This window comes from Eretmochelys imbricata, chromosome 21, assembly GCF_965152235.1.
Source record: "Eretmochelys imbricata isolate rEreImb1 chromosome 21, rEreImb1.hap1, whole genome shotgun sequence".
In the NCBI taxonomy this organism is placed as follows: domain Eukaryota; kingdom Metazoa; phylum Chordata; order Testudines; family Cheloniidae; genus Eretmochelys; species Eretmochelys imbricata.
The window spans coordinates 19,222,275-19,238,110 of NC_135592.1; the positions used below are offsets into that span (position 1 = coordinate 19,222,275).

At 49.1% G+C, this 15,836-nt stretch overlaps 1 pseudogene; it reads left to right on the forward strand.

Moving 5' to 3' along the window:
• Positions 1–262: 262 nt before the first annotated feature.
• On the forward strand, positions 263–14,449 carry LOC144278155 (zinc finger protein RFP-like; annotated as a pseudogene).
• The last annotated feature ends 1,387 nt before the right edge of the window (positions 14,450–15,836 follow it).

A 15,836-nucleotide genomic window follows, 5' to 3' on the forward strand; every position in this document is an offset into this window, starting at 1 on the left:
TCACAGGTGGACATTGGTGTCTTTGTGAAGCCCCAGTGACCCTCCACACCAGCACAGGGGGGGCTGGTTGCAGCACCAGAGCCCTAGTGGTTCATTTTTCAGAAAAGCCTCTGGGGCTATAATGTTACCAGCTGGCACCTTCCAGCTCACCAAACCGCATGAGTCAGTGCCAGGTAGGGAAACACCCAGTTGTTTTTGCAGGAGGGGCATATTTCTGAGCTCAGGAAAGTGAAACTTACACTTACACTGTCCAGAGGGAGCCATGGCCGCAGAGAACCCCATGGAAAATCTCCAGGATGAAGCTAGTTGTCCTATCTGTCTGGAATATTTTCAAGACCCAGTGATTATAGACTGTGGGCACAATTTCTGCCGAGGCTGCATCAGCCGGTGCTGGGAGGGATCTGACTCGGAAGTATCCTGCCCTCAGTGCAGAGAAACTGCTCAGCAGAGAAACCTCAGGCCAAACAGGCAGCTGGCAAATGTTGTAGAAATAGCCAAACAGCTGAGTTTCCAGGCAGGAACAGGGTCAGGAGGGGATAGTGTGTGTGATGAGCACCAGGAGCCTCTCAAACTGTTCTGTGAAGAGGACCAAACCCCCATCTGTGTGGTGTGTGACTGATCCCAGGTTCACAGAGCTCACGCTGTGGTTCCCATAGAGGAGGCTGCCCAGGAATACAAGGTAGGGAACTTCTCTCCAGCCTAATGGGAAATAATTTTGAATGTTAGTTGCAGGTTCATTTAATCACAAGTTGCCAGTCACACATATTCTCTCTCTCCTACAGCTATTGATGTATCTGCATCATTCAGCTCTGTGAAGAAAAAAAATGTATGAAAAATTATATAGCAACTCCTTAATAAAGGCCTCAGGCCCAGCAGGGAGATGAGGTTTCCCACTGGGATTCTGAATTCCTGTGTTCCTCCGTAAGGGATTAAATTCAGATGCCAGCCTGCATTAGAGGAGGTCACTGTGCTAAACCCTGTGTGGACCCCAAGCAGCTTGAGTCCACACACAAAAGGGCTCCAGACAGCGTAGGTCCATGCCGAACACCATGGGCATTAGTCTGGGTTGCCGCAAAACTAACCTGGGAAGAGCTGTCCTGTGCCAGTCTGAACTGTTTTATTGTGTGTGTGGGCAAGGACCAGCCAGAGTGGTTCCATTAGTCCTACAGTGCAGCCTTTTGAAATCTTGCAGAATCCACTGCTTCTGGACACTTTCCCAGGGACGCTGGGGTAACTACACAGCGGGCATTGCCACTGAAAGGGTTTAGAACAGCACTAAGTCAAACTCCAGCCATTCTTAACACTAATCAGCATCTCTAGTAGGGTTTGCTTTAGTGCTTAAGCAAGTTCTGCCCAACTAGTATGCTCCCCAGGGGTTCAGGGCTGAAGTTCAATGGTCCTGGTAGTTCCTGTTGTTTGTATCACAAAGTAAGCTAAACCTTCTCAAAAATAGATTTATTTGTTCCCCACCATGGCCCATTAACACCTAATATCCCAGGACCAACACAAATACAACACTGCATATAACACCTGGGATTTGTATCATTTTGTGAGTTAAACCTTCTCAAAAACAGGTTAATTGATTCACCATCATGTGACTCCAGTTTCTTGCTCGTTTAATTCTATGGAGAAAGGGGACAAATAATTCAAAACAGTCTCAATATAAAACACTCCCTGTCTCTGTTAATGAGGTTTCATTTCCTTGGTGTTCCTGATGTCATAAACCTGGTAGGGTTGACAGTCACCTACAGAGTCTTCGGTTTGACATGGAAACCCCCCACCCCACCCCAAGCACTCTCAAAATGAAACCTCCCAACATCATTTCTGTTTCTTCAGGAAAAGATTCAGGCCCATTTGGAGATTCTGAAGGAAGAGAGAGAAAAGCTTCTGAGATTTAAAGTGACTGGAGAGGGGAAAAGCCTGGAGTATCTGGTAGGTGCCCATTGTTATTAACTTGCAGGGACTTGCAGTGGGCCATCTATTAGGAATCTGGTCTTGGGACCCCCCACCCATGGCTTTTCCCAGCAGCCTGGGTTCCCTGGGCCTCTCTTACCCTGGCCGGGCTCCAGCTTCCAGCCTGGCCGGGGGGCTGGACCTCGGCGAGAAGAGGAGGGGGAGAGGGCTGGGTCTGTGGTGAAAAGTGGATGGGCCAGGCCCCTTGGCTTCCCTTTTCAGGTGCACCTGGTAGGACATCTGTTTGTAGGCAGCTTCCTCCATGGACTTGGGGAATGTGGGCTTTGTGTTTCTTCATGAGCATGGATGTCTGTGTTAGAGTCCTGTGTCTTCGCACACCTACACAAACCGGCCCTGAGAAATCCTCTCTCAGGAGCAGGACCACATCATATTCTGTAGAATCTAAGCTTCCATTCCAATTAATGAGTTAATTTCTAGCCCTTGTGTCTTTCACAAAACTCCTCCCAAGGTGAGCAGACTATGTCTCGTGCAGTGCTGTCTGCCTGAGTCTGCAGACATTTCTTGCATTGTTAATTATTTCTCTCCCCTCGCATCTCTGTTAATGTAGTGCTCAGTCCTGCTGGCTGCTGCTCTGGGTCTGGCTTAACACAGTGTGCTGACTATGTCAGACATAGAAACATCCCATGATAAAATATTAGGGACAAATGGGAAAGTGGTAGAAAATCCTCTCCCTACTAAGGACAGGGTATAATCATGCGTTAGACATCACAGAATTTTCAAAGAAATTCTCTCTCCTGCACAGTCAGCACTCCATGAACGGACCCTAGACTCTCTCTCTAACCCTTACCTGTCCTTTCTTTTAAAAAAAATAGATACAGACACAAAACAAGAGGCAGAAGGTTGTATCTGAATTTCAGCAACTGCGGCAGTTTCTAGAAGAAGAAGAGCAACTCCTGCTGGGCCAGCTGGAAAATCTGGAAAAGGCGATTGTGAAGATACAGAATGACGATGTCACTAAAATGTATGAGGAGATTTTCCGTCTCAGCAACTTGATCAGTGAGCTGGAGGGGAAGTGTCAGAAGCCAGCAAGTGAATTCCTGCAGGTGAGACTGAGTTATAAACTTCCCTGATCCAAACACAGGGACAGGACAGCTCCTGAATCATGGGCACTGGAGACCAGCAGTCAGAGTTCACAGTGTAATTCAGTGTGTGCATTCCTGAAATGTGAATTATTGTTTCTCTTTGACGAATTACAGACTCATTTATATTAGAGATGACATTAACTCAGCAAATCCATGGCCCTAGGGCCAAGGCAGGGCCTCTCTTTCCCATATCTGCAAAATCCCTTCTCTGGGATCCCCAGTGGGCAGCATTTGGGACTAAAATTGTTTTTCTGTCTCTTTCCTCTCTAGGATGTCAGAAGCACCTTGAGCAGGTATGTGGCTCTATTTCACTTCCCCTCATTCTTTACGATGCTGTGAAAGGGCTTGGAGAGTGTATTGACTCTACATTTCATAAAAATATAAGAATGGCCATACTAGGTCAGACCAGTATCCTGTCTTCCAACAGCAGCCAATGCCAGGTGCCCCAGAGGGAACGAACAAAACAGGTTATCGTCAAGTGATCCATCCCCTGTCACCATTCCCAGCATCTGCCAAACACAGGCTAGGAACACCATGCTGGTTTATAGCCACTGATGGACGTATGCTCCATGAACTTATCTGGTTCTTTTTTGAACCCTGTTTGTGTCTTGGCCTTCACAACATCCTCTGGCAAAGAGTTTCACAGGTTTACTGTGCGTTGTGTGAAGAAATACTTCCTTTTGTTTGTTTTAAAACTGCTGTCTATTAATTTCATTTGGTGACCCCCTAGTTCTTTCGTTATGAGAAGGAATAAATAACACTTCCTTATTTGCTCTCTCCACACCAGTCATGATTTTATAGACCTCTATCATAGCCCCCCTCTTAGCCGTCTGTTTTCTAAGATGAAATGTCCCAGTCTTATTAATCTCTCCTCATATGGAAGCTGTTCCATAACCAGAATCATTTTTGTAGTGCTTTTCTGAACCTTTTTTGAGATGGGGTGACCAGGTCTGCATGCAATATTCAAGATTTTGCATGGATTTATATAGACGCAATGTGATATTTTCTGTTGTATTATCTATCTCTTTCTTAATGATTCCCAACATAGTTAGCTTTTTTGACTATCGCTGCACATCGAGTGGATATTTTCAGAGAACTATCCACAATGACTCCAAGATCTCTTTCTTGAGTGGTAGCAGCTAATTTAGACCCCCTCATTTTATAACTATAGGTGGGATTATGTTTTCCAATATGTATTACTCTGCATTTATCAGTATTGAATTTCATCTGCCAAATTTTTTAGCCAGTCACCCAGTTTTGTGAGATCCCTTTGTAACTCTTCACCGTCTGCTTTGTACTTAACTATCTTGAGTAGTTTTGCATTATCTGCAAATTTTGCCACCTCACTGTTTACCCCTTTTTCCAGATCATTTATGTATACGTTGAATAGGACTGGTCCCAGTACAGACCCCTGGGGAACACCACTATTTATCTCTCTCCATTCTGAAAACTGATAATTTGTTCCTACCTTTTGTTTCCTGTCTTTTAATCAGTTACTAATCCATGAGAGGACCTTCCGTCTTATCCCATGACAGCTTACTTTGCTTAAGAGCCTGTAGTGAGGGATCTTATCAAAGGCTTTCTGAAAATCTAAGTACACTATATCCACTGGATCCCCCTTATCCACATGTTTGTTGACCCCCTCAAAGAATTTTAGTAGATTGGTGACGCATGATTTCCCTTTACAAAAACCATGTTGACTGTTCCCCAACAAATCATGTTCATCTATGTATCTGATAATTCTGTTCTTTACTATAGTTCCCCAGGGCACTGCAGCAAAATATATGGGGCAAGGTCACATTCTGAATGTAATTCCCATTTATGCATTTAATCCTCACCCTTTTACACAGGACTCTTGAATTATCTATTCAGTGGGAAAGACTGGCCTACAGTATTTCCTAGAGATATTACATCCCTGGGGAATTGGCTGCCTCAGAACCCTGAGGATCAATATGGGCCTTTCAGCTCAAGGCACTGGTTACAATCATGCCCTGGACAGCAGGAATCAAGAGCCTTTACCACCTCAGGACTGTTTGGAGACCTGTGTGGAAGGAACTGGTGGGGGCGGGGGCCCCTGAGGTTTCAATCTAGTTCCTGAAAGAACAATCCGATAGCACTGTGCGCATGAAATAGGGGAACATACTAGTATTAGTGCATGGAGGCGAAGGAGTGAATTGGTCATGAAAACATGATTCCCCTTTGATGTACAGATCTGCTCTGTCCAGGCTAGAGATGAAGAATATTAATGGGGCCTTTAGGGAAAGGTTGCACTGCCATGGCCAGTGCTGTGCCTGCTCTGAGACTGGGAGAAGTGGAGGAATTCTAACTCCAGGCCCATAAGAGCAGCAACTTCCACTGGCAAGGAATTATAATGAGTCACTAAAAGAAACATAATATCATGAAATTCTTCCTCTCCAGGTGCGAGAAGGGGAAGTTCCTCCAGCCAGTGGAGATTTCTCCTGAGCTGGAAAAGAGACTCAGTGATTTCTCCCAGCGAAATATTGCTCTAACGGAGATTCTGTGGAAGTTCAAAGGTACTGAGAAGGGATCTAGGAAAGGAAACCAGGGTGTGTCTCTGGGACTATGGGTGGAGATGGGCTCTGGGCAACTGGTTCAATTAGATTATGTACCTATTTAATAAAAAGTAGAAAGCAGACAAACTGCGCAGATGAAGTAAGGGCCCAGGTGCCAGGATCTTTCACATTATTTCACTCTGTGAACTTTGGTACAATCATTAAGGTAAAAATGTACAAAATTTGGGGTACCTCAGTTTCACTCTTCCAACTACAGAACTACAGGGCATGTGCTCCAGAGCTGTTTAGCAGCCCCACATGCAGCTGGAGTCCGTAGGATCTGCAGGTGCCCATTACCAAGGAACTCCGGGCCCCAGGTGCCTAAGGCCTTGTCTATCTACACTACAGAGTTTTGTCGATTCCAGTTACACCAACAAACAGCCACTGCTATAATTAAACCACTGTTGCATGTCCACACTGTGCTCCTTGTGTCGGCAAAGCACATCCACAATAGTAGCTTTGCATTGACACAGACAGCAGGGCACTCTGGGTAGCTATCCCACTGTACCCCTGGCCAGAAGGTGCTTTGTGAAGGGTTTGCAATGCCTCATGCAGGCAGGTAGAGAGTCACATGATGAAGGTTTCTCAATCTCATTGTTCCATGGGCATCCTACTGTATGGCCAGCTATTTTTCAACTGCCCTGGCAACCTGCACCCCAGCCATCACTGTCAGAAAGCATGGATACTACCCTGCTGTTCAGTATTGTGCTGTGCTGTGTATTGTGCTTGTATTGAACACAAGGCTATAGGAGGAGCCCAATGGGGGGCTATTTGGCTGGAGGATGCCTTGAAGGAGCATTTTAACACTGAGCCACAGTAACGTGTGTTGCTGTAGTGTGCTGAACCTGGCATTGTTTCTTTGCACTGTGCTATGAACCTTGTAATGATTTCTGTGTGTGCCTGAAAAGTTACACATCTTAGATCACTTTTTAGAGTAACGCTTGATAACATGATCAAACTGACACTGCTGAATAGTAATTAGGGTTACCATACGTCCGTATTTTCCTGGACATGTCCAGCTTTTTGATTCTTAAATCACCATCTGGGAGGAATTTTTAAATATCTAAAAACGTCTGGGATTTTGCCACATCGGTTGGGACACCCTTTGTCCCGATATTGGGGACCGCTCACCTCACCACACACACCAAAGTCCCGGGGCTGGTGGCGCTTCCTGGGGCAGCTCCCGGCACCTGCCCGCTGGCAGGAGCCTGCAGTGTGGGCGGCCCCTAGGCACAGAGGCGGAGGTGGTCTCCGCGTGCTGCCTCCTGCCCAACCAGAGCTGCGGGGGCAGGGCTTGCAGGTGCCGGCAGCGGGCAGCGAGCCCTCCGCCCCCACCCTGACCCGACCTGACCCGAACCTAGGAGCCAGAGGGACCTTCCGGATGCTTCCTGGGAGCCGCCCCAGGTAAGCACCGCTGGGACTCCCCACCTCGCCCCCCGGAAGGTGCCTCTGGCTCTCAGGGTCGGGTCGAGTCAGGGATGGGGGGGCGGAGGGCTCTCTGCGTGCTGCCGGCACCTGTAAGCCCCACTCCATGGCTACGGCAGCTCCCATTGGTGCTTTTCTTTGGTGCTGGCCAATGGGAGCCACGGAGCTCACGCTTGTGGCGGGTGCAGCACGTGGAGACCCCTTGGCTGCCCCTGATCCTAGGAGCCAGAGCGACCTGCGGCAGGAGGGGTGAGTAGGCGAGTGGGGCATGGTGGTGAAGAGGCGAGCGGCGAGGGAGCCAGTGGCTGGCTGGTGGGCGGGTGAGGAGGCAAGTGGCAGGCGGGGAGGGTGAAGAGGCGAGCGGCGAGCCAGCGGTGGGCAGTGAAGAGGCGAGCGGCGAGGGAGCCAGCAGCGGGGGGGGTCCAATGGGGCAGAGAGGGGGCAGAGTCGAGGACTTTGGGGAAGGGGTTGGAATGGGGATGGGGAAGAGGTGGAGTTGGGGTGGGGGCAGGTGGGGGCAGAGCAAATACCCCCTTCCCCGCCCCCACCATAGTGTCCTCTTTTTTGAATATTCAAATATGGTAACCCTAACAATAATAGAAGAAGCCCACAGAAGTGTGTGTTTGTGTGGGGGAAGCATGTGTGACAGGGTGTGGGTGGGTGTGTGTGTGTGTGTGAGAGAGAGAGAGAGCATGTGTTGGCGGAGCGTGTGAGAGACTGTGTGTGTGGGGAGTGTGTATGTGAGAAAGAGAGACAAATTGTGTATGGGGGACTTCCTGGGGCTTTGAAAGGGGAGGGACACATGTCTACATAGCTGGATGAATGGCAGCAGATTTCCAAACAGTGAGCAGAGCGGTCATGGTGGGCATTGTGAGATACCTTCCGGAGCCAGTTACAGCAACGTAACAAACACAGTGTCTACACTGACACTTTGTTGATCTAACTTTGCTGCAAAAATCTCTATGCCTCCCATTGCGGTGGTTATATTTTGTCAGTAAAGCAGGAGAGTTTTGTCACCAAGAGGTGCATTGTAGTGTGTACACCTCCACTGTTGTGTCAACGAAAGCTGCCTTTTGCCGACAAAACGATGTAGACAAGGCCTAAAGGTTGGCACCAAAATGTAACCCCTCAATGTAAGGCCACTTTTGAAATGTGGACCCAGCTCACCATTGTGCTCTGGCCCCGTGTGGCAGCTTGTGTGGGCCAAAGGGGCTGTAGGGAAGGTGTAAACCCAGGAGAATCCTCCCAGCACAGGAGCCTCTTGTGCCTCTAGCTCCTCCACAGCAGCTGCAGGCTCAAGGAGTGTCCCGGGAAAGCAGGGAACAGAGGGGAGCTGTCGAGGGCTGGGCAGAGGAGGAAGGGGTGGAGCAGGCTCAAGGAGTGTCCCGGGAAAGCAGGGAACAGAGGGGAGCTGTCGAGGGCTGGGCAGAGGAGGAAGGGGTGGAGCAGGAATAATGGGGTGTGGCCAGGGTAAAGCTGTGCCTTTGACACTGCCTCCGGGAGAAGTCATCTAGGGGCCACTGGACCAGAGGTGCAACTCAGGCTGGACCTCCGGACTTCCGCAGCCTGTGCCAATGTCTGCACTGACCCCAGCAGCTACTGAATAGGAGAACCACAAACTGTTTCCCCCGTCCCTTTACCAGTGCAGGGGTGAATGAGGCCCATTGAGCCAATTCTCTCCCTGACTCAGTTTCCGCATTTATGAAATAATTTTAATATTATTTGTATTTCAGTCTATGCAGAATGAAAGCCCCATTGTGCTGAGCTCTGTACATATACTGAGTAAATAGACCCAAAGAGCTCACAATTCAGGCTCCTCATCCTGAAAAGTCTCAGCATCCCACTGATGTGAAAGAGGCCAATGTTTGTAAAGTTACATTAATGCTAAAATCTTTGCAGGATCTGGCCTGGCTTATGACAAAATGCAAAAGGAGAATGAGAAATCAGCTGGGTTTGGAGGATGAGGGAACAGAAAATCTGTCTTCCACATAGTGTCTCTTTGAGTGGTTCTGAGGCTTCATGGATATTGGTTCTGTTGATTTGAGACGCTTGAATGAAAGAGAAAATAGGATGATTCATATTAGCCTTTGTTAAAAATCTGGGTGTGTCTCTGTCTCTCTTCAACTGTTTTTCTCTCTTAATTAAAATACAATTATGTCAATTAAGAGTGAGGATGTCACAAATATGACAGCATGAAATATCATCTATCTTATCCTTTCCCCCTCCAGACATTCTGCCATCTGAACTGGAGACAATAAGAGGGAAATCCTTAGGATCACACAGACCAGGTGAGACTTCAGGTGGAGATTATCATTAAATAAAGAGGAAAATCCCATGAAAACATTTTCATGAACTTCTAGATAAATGTCCAAACCAAACCAACACTGACCATGACACACACCCCTAAAAATAAAAATAAAAACAAAAACATGAAATACTAAAAGAAAAGGAGTACTTGTGGCACCTTAGAGACTAACCAATTTATTTGAGCATAAGCTTTCTGAGCTACAGCTCACTTCATTGGATGAAGTGAGCTGTAGCTCACGAAAGCTTATGCTCAAATAAATTGGTTAGTCTCTAAGGTGCCACAAGTACTCCTTTTCTTTTTGCGTATACAAACTAACACGGCTGCTACTCTGAAACATGAAATACTAAGAGCTCCCAAGCCGAAATCACACAAACAATCCTGATACCATCCTTAGTGTTGAGTCCCTGCACCCACTGACGAACAGAAACTCTCTCCCTGACCAACAAACACTCTGAGGCTAGGCCTACATAGCAATGTAAGGGTAAGGGATTTGAGTCAGCTGACCTCTTGTCAGGGAATCCTGGGCTTGAGCATCAACATTGCATTTTAACTCTAGGTTAAGAATTTTCTGCACTGGGGGGGGGGGAACTCGACTGCCAATCCTGTTTCCTAACTGTGGCCGTGCTATTGATGGGACGCGGGTGCCCGTAAGGAGCACATGAGTACATACGCCGCATAATTAGCTCATTTGGTGGCTGTCTCCATTTGAAAGGGCATTATACTGAATTACTGTCTAATCGGATAACTGGGTTCTCCAGCTCTAGGCTCGGTCACATTGGCAAAAAACATGCCCCTGTGCCTGTCCTAAGGATAATGAGGACATCAGTCTCCAGGGTGTCAAACTATTACAGTGAAACTTTGTAATTCTTAATTTTTCAAATAGGATGATCAATGAAGGTGAGGAGTTTTTGCTTGCTTGCTTGATTTTTTCAGTTTGTTTTGAAGTTTGACATAAAATGAAGGTGTCAGAGGGAAGACACACACACATTCCAGTCTGGCTGCTGCTTGCTGCAAAGTGGCAAAATCCATCCCCAAGGCTTGGGATGCAGTGTGCTCCAGCAACCCTGGGGAATCCTTTATCCCTGCCATCACCACACCCCCAGACCTCTGGGATGCTGCGGAGAAGTTTTGGTGCTGGCTCCCACTGACCACCCTAATAGTGCATGCTGCCCAGGTGACCCTGCACCTGCAGCCCAAGAGAGGGCAGGAGGGCCTGGAGTAAGGGCCAGTGAGCAGAGCAGGAACCATAGCAGCTGCCCTGCAGGGAGAAGAAGTGACAGAGCTCTCGGCTCAGTATGGCTGAGGGAAGGATGACCCACCTCCTAACTTTGCTCCCTGCTCCAGGCAAGCTCCGTGCACCACCATGGAGGAGAAACTTCCACCACCACTGTGGGAGGAGCAGGAAGGGGGACCTCTCGGCCAGGTAGTAATGCTGTGTCTGGCATGCTGTGCTGGCTGCCTGTAGCACTGCTTCTCCGCCTCCAGGAACTATAGGATACACCCAGAAGACTTCCACACCCAAGTCAAGCCACGGATGCATGCACATAGGAAACCAATAGGGCTTGGACCCTGGGTTCCAGTTTAACATGGGCTCTGACCCTCCAGACCTGCAGGGTCCTGGGACTCTGGATCAGAGCCCTAGATTAGCATATTTGCAGTGTGGATGCAATGAGGGTTTGGCTTGAGCCCAGGCTCAGACCCAGGCTTAAACTGCTGTGTAGATACACTCTCCCTCACCAACACAGATATGTCATTAATGCTGACCCTGGCATTTCCATACATGTCCGTAAGCCCTTTAAATATTAAATTCGGATGGGTTGCCACCTTTTTTTCCTTTCCCCTATGTGAGGGGCTCGCTCCGATTGCTCTTCACCAGCATCCCATCTTTCTCTTCAGCTGGGCTGGGCTGAGATCTCCCATTTGAGTTGCTCTCTTTCTCCTCTGTTCGAGATATGGTCCCTCTGTGATGTTGCCACATCCTCCCTGCTCTCTGGGCTGGAGAAGGGGCCACTCTCTGGCCTGAGTGGATCATCCCCAATACCCATCCCCTTCTCTTCTCCCAGGCCAGGGAGAGAAGGACAGGCTCAGTATAGAGCTTCCCCCAGGTTTATATCTATTACCTTCCTCCTCTAACTCCCCTCCCTGCAACTTCAGGTTCTCACCTTCCTCTCTAACCCTCAGAGGAGACGCTCCAGCAGGAAAAGCAGGGAGATGCTATTTGCATGTACTGGGACATGGTGGATCTACGCCTTCCCAAAGCTAAAGGCCCGTCCCCTCAACTAAGGGGGAGAAACCATGAAGCCCAGGGAGCAATGGAGTATTTGGGACAATGAAAGAGAAACCAGGACAAGGAGAGAGGTCAGAAATTAAAAATGAGGGAGCCAGAAGGGGACACCAAGCAGAGAACCCCAGAGAGCATCCATCGCTCCTCAAAGGTGTCTAAGGAGTCAGTGAACACTGCCCAGGGGAACGGTGCCTGGAGACATGATTTTAAAAGGGAATGGATATACATGCCACAGTCTCAGAGCACTTCTCCCTCCCTCCAGATTTGTCCTCCTGCAGTGATGTGTGGCCATCTTGGCCATCACCAGGAGGAGATTAATAAGGAGGTCTTGCCACTTTCCGAAGTCACAAATGGGGTGTGTATACATCAGGAGGTGCAGGGAATATTGCAGCCAGAACTTTAGTAAGAGGTTCAAAAAGAGCTGGAAAAGGGGCTGCAAGCTGACACACCACCTAATATCCCCAGTGGGCTGTGGAACAAAAGTGGAGTGCAGGCTGGCCCACCACAGTTCCTCATTTTCTCTCCTGTAGGTCCCACCATTTGGAGTCAGGATGGAACACAAAGGCAAGGAAGTGGATGGTGTGGAGCACGAGCATGTACAGATGTTCTCGGGGACTGGTACAGAGGTGAACCAGCTGGATGTCCTTCAGCCAATACAGGTGGCATGTCAAAGGTGGCTGGGGAGGCTTGTGGTGCAAGAGGCGATGATGAGTTACAGAGGGCCAGCTGTGAGGGATGGATGGGAAACGCCTTCTCACGGCACCTGGTTGAGGAAAGCAAGAGAAGCAAGAGGCTAGATTGTCCTCACCTTCTGGAACACAAAAGAGGGGACATGTAGGGTGGGCAGCCCCGTGCACTGGCTGAGCACTGTGGGCTCCATCCAGTCACTCTAGTTCTGAGTCTGGTTGTACCATCCAGGGCTATCCTCTGATGCACCAAGGGGGCTTCAACCACCTGCACACTAAGGTGTGGAAGAGTAGGGAGATGCAGCTGGGAAGGAGGGAAAAAGCAGCCACCACAGAAAGTCTCAGCAGCCAGGGGGACGAACTGCCAGGGCATCTCTGCTTATTCTCAGGCATTCAGGAGAGAGAAGCAACTCCCCAGGCTGGTGTTGTAAATCAGAGACGCTGTGCTCTAATCTCTGTGACCCTTTTCCCCTCCAGACTCTTTCCCACCTGAGCGAGAGCAGGGAAGGGAGGATCTCTGGGATCACACATCCAGGGTGAGCTTTGGGGGAGTTTTTCCTTCCATTAACAGAAAATGTCCATGAAAGCAACTTTCCCACACTGCAATAACCAGAGACACTTGCACTGCCCAGCTCTAAAGCCACCTTAATTGTGATCTGAGAATTTGTATTGACATTGACAAGCCTTTCCAATATTACCTTCAAGGTGGTCAGGAGAGAGAGCCTCCTGGTTGTCACACCCTTCCCCATTTCACCTGGGGGACAGACTGTTCCCCATGGCTCTTCTCCTTTGGGCAGGGCTGGGCTCTGCCATTGCAGCTGCTTTGTGGGTTGGGGAGATGGTGTCTCTCTAGTGCTGCCACCTGCAGACCTCCCTTCTCTCTGGGCTGGGAAGGGGCTGCCCCACCCATTGCCACCTCCTGCTTCCTGCTCACTGGCCTTGAGCTATTGGCTCTTCCCCTGTGCTGCGTCTTCATCTCTGCTCCCAGGCCTGGCAGTGGAGGATGCATTTATGGGAGGAGACTCCCTCTGGGGTTCAAAGTTGGTACCTGCCTCCTCAGGACTCTCCTAATTACAAGCTTTTGCTACCTTCCTTGCCAAGTCTCTGTTGCTGGGAATGAACCAGCCCCAGCTGGGGAGCAGGGAGCTGCAGGCTCTATATTCAAATGAGAAAGTACAGAAGTGGATCCCATTACACAGGGTTGAGGAACTGCCAAGCAGGGATGTTAGGGAGTGTGAGAAATGGTCCCAGATTCCCCCAGGGCTGAACTCTGATTCTCTCTCTCCCGTAGTGAATGTGATTCTGGATCCAGACATGGCTCATCCCCGACTCATCCTGTCTGAGGATCAGAAAAGTGTGAAATGGGGAGACACCAGGCAACATCTGCCGAACAATCCAGAGAGATTTGACTCCTGGGCCTGTGTGCTGGGCTCTGAGGGATTCACTTCATTGATATATTGCTGGGATGTGGAGGTGGGGGACAGAGGATTCTGGGCTGTGGGAGGAAGGGAGAAGTCAGCTTTAACCCTGAAGTGGGGATCTGGGCTGTGCAGTGGTTGGGTCTGTTCCAGGCTCTCACCTCCCCTGCAACCATACTACCCCTGAGCCAGGTCCCCAGGAGGATCCAGGTTTGTCTGGATGGTGAATGGGGCCAAGTGACATTTTTCGATGCTGATAACAAGGCCCCAATCTTCACTTTCCCACTAGCCTCTGTCCCTGGGGAGAGAATCTACCCCTGGCTCTGGGTGGGGGCAGGATCCGAGCTCAGACTGTGTCCCTGAGACACAGGGGGTGGAATATTGCACTGAGGACCCTGAAATCAGCCTCTCTAGCCTTGGAAACTCCAGTCTTTATGACCCTGGAGGGTCCTTGGGGTCTCATGTCTGGACTGTGAAACCACAGAAAGAAGCAAGTAATCAAGATGGAGAAGCCAATCTCATTGCCCAAGGAGCTATTTAGACTGTTTGTCGCTATCTTCTATGGTCCAGGAGGACTCTGGGGATCTTCAGTCAGACAGTGTCACTAATACATGGGGGGAATTAAAAAATGGGCTTCCCTAGCCACAGTCATGCTAGTCTCTATGACCCTGGAGGACTCCCGTGTACCCAACCCTCTGGTTCCTTATTCCATCTCCTCCCCCTCCATCTCTGCAGCACCAGGGATTTTGGGAGGCGGGGGGGGAGAGAGAAAGGGAGACCCATTGAAGCTGCAGGAGAAGCAGAGGGTCACTGCAGGGCAGGGAGGGATGTAGGGTTTTGGTGGGAGAAGTAATTGCTGGGCTGGGGGACAGGCAGATGTGGTGGCAGCAGGGATAGAGAATTAATTAATTGGGATTTGGGGTTTAGAGAGAAGCTGGAACCTCTACACCAGCAGGGAGCGTTTTGTACAAAACTCTTTAATCAGATCTCATTGGGGCCCCCTCCTGCAACAGGGGCCAAAGTCACATTCCTCTGTAGATATGGGATGTCTCTATTTGTCACACAGATATAGGGAATAGGCAGGGGAAAATTAAAAACCAAGAGACAGACCAGAAACCATTATAGAATCTTCTTTAAAAATCTCTTTTTGGGGAGGGGGGGGCGAGCGGTGTGTCAATCTCATGATTTTCTGAGAATTAAGAACATAAGAATGAATCATAGAATCATAGAATCATAGAATATCAGGGTTGGAAGGGACCCCTGAAGGTCATCTAGTCCAACCCCCTGCTCGAAGCAGGACCAATTCCCAGTTAAATCATCCCAGCCAGGGCTTTGTCAAGCCTGACCTTAAAAACCTCTAAGGAAGGAGATTCTACCACCTCCCTAGGTAACGCATTCCAGTGTTTCACCACCCTCTTAGTGAAAAAGTTTTTCCTAATATCCAATCTAAACCTCCCCCACTGCAACTTGAGACCATTACTCCTCGTTCTGTCATCTGCTACCATTGAGAACAGTCTAGAGCCATCCTCTTTGGAACCCCCTTTCAGGTAGTTGAAAGCAGCTATCAAATCCCCCCTCATTCTTCTCTTCTGCAGACTAAACAATCCCAGCTCCCTCAGCCTCTCCTCATAAGTCATGTGTTCTAGACCCCTAATCATTTTTGTTGCCCTTCGCTGGACTCGCTCCAATTTATCCACATCCTTCTTGTAGTGTGGGGCCCAAAACTGGACACAGTACTCCAGATGAGGCCTCACCAATGTCGAATAGAGGGGAACGATCACGTCCCTCGATCTGCTTGCTATGCCCCTACTTATACAACCCAAAATGCCATTGGCCTTCTTGGCAACAAGGGCACACTGCTGACTCATATCCAGCTTCTCGTCCACTGTCACCCCTAGGTCCTTATTGAACCTCATCAGATTTCTTGGCCAGACTGGGTCAGACCAAAGGTTCATCTAGCCCAGTATCCTGTCTTACGGCAGTGGCCAATGCCAGGTGCTTCAGAGGGAATGAACACTGGAAGAAGCAGGGACAGAGTGGGTTTAACCAGAGGGAGCAGAGGAAGCAAGAATAAAGGGAGAGTCCT